This window comes from Parasteatoda tepidariorum, chromosome 1, assembly GCF_982258835.1.
Source record: "Parasteatoda tepidariorum strain Cologne lab strain chromosome 1, Ptep-v5.0, whole genome shotgun sequence".
NCBI classification, from domain to species: domain Eukaryota; kingdom Metazoa; phylum Arthropoda; class Arachnida; order Araneae; family Theridiidae; genus Parasteatoda; species Parasteatoda tepidariorum.
Window position 1 is genome coordinate 48,289,645 of NC_141755.1, and position 8,461 is coordinate 48,298,105.

Below are 8,461 nucleotides of genomic sequence, written 5' to 3' on the forward strand. Positions count from 1 at the left end.
TTTAATTCCATTAAAATAATAGAATTATCGCACTATTCTTTTACATTTCAGGTACAGATACACTGACTGAATCTTTATTCTATGAATTATGAATATAAATATTTTTTATTGCCATTCTTAACTTTAACCCTTATTTTAAAATAATCCTTTGATATAATTCCATATAACTATAAAAAGAAATAAAAAAAGTTTTAAAAATAATTTGCAATTATAAATATAAAATTATTGATAAGTTATATTGATTTGAAACAGTGATTACAAACTCAATGCAAGTAAAACAATTAACAGCAAATAAACTCGGATTAATGGGATTGGCATATTATTTGATAACTATCAGTAAATATTTTTCTGAAAGTTACATTTTCCTTCAACTTGATTCATGTTTTAAATCTAAGTCAAAATTTACATACTTATTAATAGAAATGGTATATTCAGTGATAAAAATGCAAAATTATATTAAATTTCGTTGAAGCTTTAACTGTATACGACTCATACTAAAAGTGTTTAAAGAATACTTCAATACTAAAAGCAACTAATGGAATATATTTCATATAAAATTTAAAATTATATTGCATTTCGCTGAAGCTTTAATTATATACGACTCTCACTAAAATTGTTTAAAAAATACCTTAATACAAAAAGCAACTTATGGAATATATTTCATATATTTTAAATCAAAGTTAATTTTATTAACGTGAAAGGTTTATTGTTTTACACCATGTTTAAAAACATTTTTTAAATTTTCAACTTCTGTTTTCTTTTGCAGATGCAACAACAGTTGCTGCAACAGAAAAAGCTTGTAAGTAATTAACTGCCACTGAAAATAATTCTTATTAATCAAACTTGAGTTTATCGATTTTAAAACAGATATTTAAGTGATTGATGTTTTATAAACTCTCAGAAAAGCGAGCTCGTTGAAACCTTCATAAGTTGTTAAATTGAATCATGATTTCCTTCAAGTTAAACAATTGAGTAATCAAGTTTGCGAAGTTAGATAACATGGTTCAAATTGGTTTCCTTATTCATGATTCAATTGCAAAATTGAGCCATGATTCCGTTCAAGTTGAGTAATCGTGTTACCAAGTTTACAGGAAAAGATAACATGATTCAAATTAACCCTGTATAAAGATTGACGCAAATTTGAACCATGCTAAGGCTTAACATGTTCCGAAATTTCCTTCAGTGTAAGGTAGCGTTTTAGTAATGCCCATAAGCTCATCCGCTGAGAAAAAAAGTATTTTTGTTAAAGCTACCAGAATGTAGTAAAATTTACTGAGTTCCTGGCTCTATCGGAACACCAAAAAGCTCAGTAATTTTTAAGAAGCGGTAATGATTTTGGTAAAATTAACTATATAATATGGTTACATAAAATGTGGTAAAATTTGGTAAATGTGGTTACATTTGGTAATTTTAACAGGTTCACTTATAGTACGGCATAAAAACTATTTATAGACTTAATAAACTTTTCAGTTTCTTTTTTTTTTTTACTAAATGTGTGGTAATGAGAACTATAATTTTTAAAAGCAGAATTTCTGGTAAACCGTTACCATATGAATGGTTTAAATAGCGTATCTATATATTTTTTTAATATTAGAGTTATGATTTTTTTTACCAGAAATGACATAACCATACTGCATGGTAATTTCATCAGAATTTATTCTTCCATGCAAGAATTATGTCTCCGGCATAAATTTTGAATTAATTCTCTTTAATTATTCATTTTATTAAAATTTTGCAAATTTCAAGAGTTTTATCTCCTTTCTTGTTTTGTAATTTTTGTTTTCGTCACGAAAGTATTAAGTTACTTCAAAAGAGCTCACTTGATCTGAATTATTTAAAAAGTGCTAATAAAATTATGCATGTTGGTAAAATTGCAGCAAAATGTAACCCACAGATAATTCGAGAAAATTACTAATAGCGACAAACTTAACATAATATTGGAATTCAAGGAAAGCGTCCTCATTTTGTCAATAAAAAACATGCTTGAAAAATCTTTTGTAACACAATTTTTTAGAACAGATACTACAAGAAGTTCCTAATGTTAAAAGGAAATATTTTCCACATTTACTTAACCTTTTCAGGTCACAATTTCATACATATTTAATTGCATTAAATATGTAATAAATTGAAAAACAATTTTTTTTTAAACGAACACTGTCCTCATATTTTTTTTTTCTTTTTATGAAAAACTAGGCTATTTTTATGCAATAAGAAAAGATAAATTCGGTTGAAATTTTGAGAAATGATCATAGAAAATTATGAAAAATGCATCAATTGTGAAGGATTGCAAAAGAACACGAATAGATTTTTAGAATGCTAAAAAAAGAAAAGTGTTTGCTAGTAATTAATTTCTTTGCATTTAGAGAACAATTTAAAAATAATTTGTTCGAATTTTTTTTGTCACATTCGTATTATTTGCCGTGAATTAAAAAATATGAAATTTGCACTTTAGACCATTTTAGGCGTAAAAACTCTAATAGTATGATTTTTAATGTTATTTAAACTTCTTCGTATTTTTGAATATAAAATCACAATATCTAATTTATATTATTAAATAATATCTCATTTAAATAAACTCTCATTTTAGAGGCTGAATGGAGTTTTTTATTAAAATATGAAAATAAATTACTTCAATCAGTAAATATTTTTCTATTTAGTGAATAAATTTGAACTAGCTAAATAAAAAATATTAATTTCGAGCATAGTTTCTACCCATATCATGACTTCTCGTAGTGAGACAAAGATGTTGTATAAGCTATATTTATCTTTCCAAAACTTTAGTTGAAGAAATAATTTGATTCGTTTTACATTTTTAAAGACATTGTAAATGTTTATTAAATAAATTGTTGTTTGATTTTAGAAATGAAAACTCTATGAGGACCGAAACCCAGCTTTCTGTTACAGCCACTATGCCATCGTCGCTTTAGTGGATTCTTCTGGTGGCGTTGATTACCATAAAACAAAGATCTTTTTACTAGGTTTCGGAACAAACTGCAATGTACCAAATTGATTCCCTTTATGTTCTATTTTCTGTACAATAAATTGTACTAATAATTTGTAATTTTCTGGACAATAAATTTTCTGTACAATAAATTGCCTCTTTCCTAAAAATTTCTTATTTCTGTCCATTTATTATTTTATAAGTTTCAATTTTCATCATGTTTCAAAATTTTTAGAAGTTATTAGAATGAAATTAGCGATTATGAAATTCTGCACATCAACAATAATATAAAAACGACTAACACTTACTTGTAAAAGGCAGTTCGAAATCTAAACTAGGAAAATAATTTTTTTTATTTTTAATAGTTTTTCATAGGCATAAAATCTATTATTACTCTAAAAAGTATAGTTTGCTACTCAGAATTTTGCAATACTGGAAAATATGAGTAATATGTGTTTTTCTCATAATGCTATTTCGGATTATTTATTGCCATGAAAAATTTGCTTCAGAAACATAAAAAATTAGTTTATTGGTATAAAAAAATTAGGAAATTTAAAAATTTCACATTTCCGAATGAAATTTAATTAACTATAATTCACAATAGTCTTGGAAATCTTAATCATAATTACGAAATTAAGATATTTAATACATAACTACGAAATTAAGATAATCATAATTAAGAAATTAAGATAATCATAATTACGAAATTAAGATAATCATAATTACCAAATTATGATACTTTAAATGTATAAAAATAATAAGGAAAATATAAGTCAGGTCAAAGGAAATAAGAGACTACTCTCAAAATTACGGAGCATTCTATTTTGTCTCAATCCATCCAAAGAGTTGTGTTTTGCTTTATTTGCTATATTATGTCAGTAACAACTTTGAAAACAAAAGTGAATTATACAGAGTGTTCTCTATGGATCACACATAATTTGGTAATTTTAAAAGATACCTTTGAACATGCTATGAAATTCATTTATTAAGTTTTTCTTCTCAGTTTTGAATTTTTTTGGAAATGTGTAAATAAGAACTATAATTTTGGAAATTAGAAATTCCAGTAAACCGTTACCATATGAAAGAAAAATACTATCATAAAAATGGTTTAAATGCCATTTATTTTCACTTTATTACCAGAATTAGGCTTTTTTATGAGAAATGTTTTTAACATACATCGTGGTAATTTTACCAGACTTTTTTTTTCTCTGATGCAACACAAAGCGTTTTCGATTGCAGTAAGAACTAGAGAGAAGTCAAACTAAAATTATGACAAATGAGTTTTTTCTAGCAAACTAATTTTAATGAAAAGTCATTCCCCTTTCCTCACTGGTGATTCTACAGAATCTGTAGTGATTTTGTTTTTCACTCACTCATGTAATTATTCGTCACCCTTTGTGTGTGTTCTTCCTTTATTTTGTTTTATTTCTGACAAGGGTTCAATTTACAGGAAAAGGTTTCTATTATTTAACTGCGAATTTTTGGGGTTAATTTTGGCACATCTGTAGCTTAGTACATTAAATGTAATTGTTATCCTCCATATTACGCATACCTAGACATATTTGCTATTATTTGAAAATTTTCAGTAAATTTTACAAATATAAAACAAAAACAATGCAATACAATACAATATGTTACAAAAGTATGTGCCATTTGCCCAATCAAGGAAACCGTTCGTCTTCACTGGGACACAGATTTTTAATTAATAAGACTTTTTAATACATTTTAATGCATTCAATTATCTCCCTTCCTGCCTCTGATTTGAGAGGGAAGATTTGAGACACAGGCTCCATCTTGTTTTGAATTTTCTAAGCGTATACGGATTCATGGGATACGGACATGTCAGTAATATACAGTTTAAAATATTATGATCCAGTGTGGATCGCAAGTGAGAACATAATAACAATATCTCTTAAAAAGATATCTAATTGTTTGAAATTTTTGATGTGTGTATATCGATTTGGACAGAATAAGTTAGATTATTATATAATTTAGGCTTAATGACTCAGGCTTAATTACTTAAGCTTAATTACTTAGGCTTAATTACTTAGGCCTAATTCCTGATGTTCTTTTACTAAATCCAACACAGTTCGTGTCTTGTTTTTTTCCTCTTTTTTTTTCTTCCTAGAAAAGAGGTATTCACATATTTTACTAATTTTAGAGGCAACCCGCGAATCAAAAAAATATTTGATTTTAAAAATCTTGGAACCATTTTTTTTTCATTACTCACAGCAACTTTCTCACACTTTACAGTAATAGAAGGAAAAAATTTATTTTCTTTTAGTTTCATCAAGTGAGATTTAAGTACTTGATACGATTTGTACATATGGAATACATACCAATACATGTACGTAACAAATGTCACGGAATTTATTGTTTTGCAAACGAATTCTTATCCAGAATTACCTTTCTTGACATATCATTTCTAAGTGCATGCATACAAAAAAAATTTAACTTATTGAACTCTTTTTAATTGCACGTGGAAGGATATGAATAATTTCATCACGATACTTTTCAACTGATAAAGTACGCAAATAAAGACAAATCTAAATTTTTCGAACGTTTTTAAATGTCAAGCGTCAAAAATAATTTCATCGGCCTTTTACACTACTGTTTAAACATATAAATACGAATTGATTCTAATTTTTTCTTTTCCTTTAAATATCGAATGTTTTTTTTTTTAAATTATTTGATCGTCTTACCAATCAACTTATTAAATGCATAACTACACTGTAAAAAGATTTTGTGTATTGTAGACACCATTTTACGGATTGAAATTTTTTTTTACAGTGCATGTAATCTGTTTTTTTTTTATTTATTTTTCACTGTTAAAGTTTTATATATATTTTTTTTCTGCTTATTTGTTTTCTGGACAACACATATTTTAATGCGCATTAAAATAACTTCAGGGTTTCATTGCAGAAACATTTCGTTTAAAAAACAGACTTTAGTAATATATTTTCACTAATTCCTTCAAACAATTCGTATTTTGTCACTTTCATGTTAATTTTTACACGATAACTACAGTTTTGTGACTAAAAATGCATTTCGTTTTCCTGGTGGCAATTACACACAAAAAAAATTACAGTGTTCGCAATAATCTTCGTTTTCGATTCAATATTATTTATACGCCATGTTAATCAAGAGATGCATTTGAATACAGCAAAATTTGAGTGTTGCGATCCTCTTTGAACAATGTTTAAAGAAGAAAGGGGTTGTATGGGGGGAAAATAAATGAGACTATCATTATAACTCTATTTCCAATTCTAAATTTAGTCCATTTTTAATAAGAAGTATATTTACGGCTCATTAAAAATTTCACACGTCTTCTTGGCAAAAATTTCTATACATATACATTTAGCATTTGTTCCCTTTCGTATGAATACATGCTTAAGGAATACACATGGTTTATGAATGCATAGTTCTCTTTTTTCTTTTTTTTAAGTATTTTCAACAGTCTGCCCAATTCTGAGTTAACAACTATAAATCTTAAACTCTGGGGCTTCGTAATTTTTAACCCAACCTAAAAGACGATTGAACTTCTAGATCAAGCAATGAGACAAACTAGGCTTAGTGGAGGACTTTCTGATGGATCTAACCAGCATTTGCGTCACATGGAGAGGAAACCCACGAAACTCTCCTACGGTAAACCAAAAGCAAGGGAAATCTACTTCCGTAAAATTTTACCGTCTTCCACTGAGGATATTTTTACTTCATCATTGTGCTCGGTGCGAGCTGGGAGCAGGATTCGTATGAACTAGCCACCGCTAGGATTCGAACCTGGTTCATCTGATTGAGAAGCGAATGCTCCATCCGCTGAGTCACCACAGCTCAGGGTCAGGTCATATGAGCATGGTTTATCAATTATATGCAAAACTTTTGATACTCTATATAATAATACAAATCCCACTGAATATTCTCTAATGATCGCACTGCAGGGGAAAAATTCTATCATTGAACTCGATCCTTTGTTTGACCATCTACATTATTCTATAGTTATTGGCCACAGCCCCGCCCTCCTGGGATGTTTATTTAGTATACTTTGTAAAGTTCGAAAAGCGCCATCTTGGACGTGAGTTAATACACGTTCAAAGGAATTTTCTGCTCATAAAAATACGAGTTTTGTACTTTTTTTTAGCTCATTTTCATATAAGCAAATTACAAATATCAAAGAGACGCTTATAGTGCTGATAATATTTAAAACTGTGCTTAATAATTGTTATTTAGCCATATTAATAATAATTGTTTACCTTTATAACAAGATTTTGTAACTAACTATATATATATATATATATATATACACACACAAAAAGAGAGAATCGTCGAAAATTAGAGTTTTTACCCCTTGATACCAATTGCACTTTTTGTGTATTTCTCCATGCCTCCAAAATAAAAAAGAGAATTAAAACACTTTTCCCACACACAGTTACTTAACTTGTTTATCCAAATATAATTTCATTATTTTATTTTACTATTTATCATTGAAAAGTTTCAAATTTGAGGTATGCAAATTTTTACATCATTTTAAAGAACGTAATTTTATAGAGCAAAATTCAAAGTTTGAAGGGAATCTGCCGAATAGTTCATGAGAAATAAAAATTTAAAGGTGCGATTTCTATGAAATTTCATTACTCAGAAACTTTTTGACTGATTCGCTTAAATTTTGTATTTCGGAATTTAAATTTGCATAGCTCAAAATGATGCTAAATTTGCATAGTTTAAAATAGAAAATTGTTTCGACCATTATGAAATGAAATATTAAAAAATTGTAAATGCTTATACAAAATCATTTTTTACATGAAATTATTTCTAAATAAAGAAATTTTCTAATTCTGCGAAAAATATTTTTAATTGTGAGACACATCGAATTATATAAAAAGCAAAATTAAAAAAAAGGGGTTCAAACTTTCAACCGCTCTACTGACTAAACTATTGGAATCATATTTTCCAGAGTACGATTATAATCTGTTTTCTTTTATAATCAAAAACACAATTAAACCGATAAAAGACAAGTTTATTCAGAGAAAGTACGTTTTTGTGTTGAATACCGTAATTGATCGTCTGAGTGAAATTACTGAGCTATCGTCTGAACTAAATTACATATTTAAGGTTAAACCTTCGAACCCATTACGATTGAATCCTAGTGTGTAAAAATCCAATCATTGGGATCCAAAGTTATTCAGATTGTTCCTTTTTTAATATTAATCACTGTGTTTAAAGAAAAAAATTGTGTTAAGTTTCTGATTTTAGATAAAAGAAAAAAATTCAAAGTAGAGTTGTTATCGGTATTTGTAAATTTTTAATGTAATTAGCGAAGGAAAAAAAATTTTATTTCAAAAAAATCGTATTTTTCTTCTTTTAAATGCTGCTAACGAAAATTTTAAGCACCGTTTTGATAGTAATATTTAAATATTCACTTATAGAAATAGAGTATATTTAAAAAAGTAAATTCAAAATAAATTAAAGTTTTTAAATCAATCAATTATTCCACTATTTAAACTATATTGTTTCATACTTCCA

At 27.3% G+C, this 8,461-nt stretch overlaps 1 long non-coding RNA gene across 1 annotated transcript; it reads left to right on the forward strand.

The window, feature by feature from the left end:
- The first annotated feature begins 663 nt into the window (after window positions 1–663).
- On the forward strand, window positions 664–3,093 carry LOC107437967 (uncharacterized). The gene is made up of 2 exons (XR_011636593.2): window positions 664–799; window positions 2,861–3,093. It is a non-coding gene; the product is annotated as an uncharacterized LOC107437967 (long non-coding RNA).
- The last annotated feature ends 5,368 nt before the right edge of the window (window positions 3,094–8,461 follow it).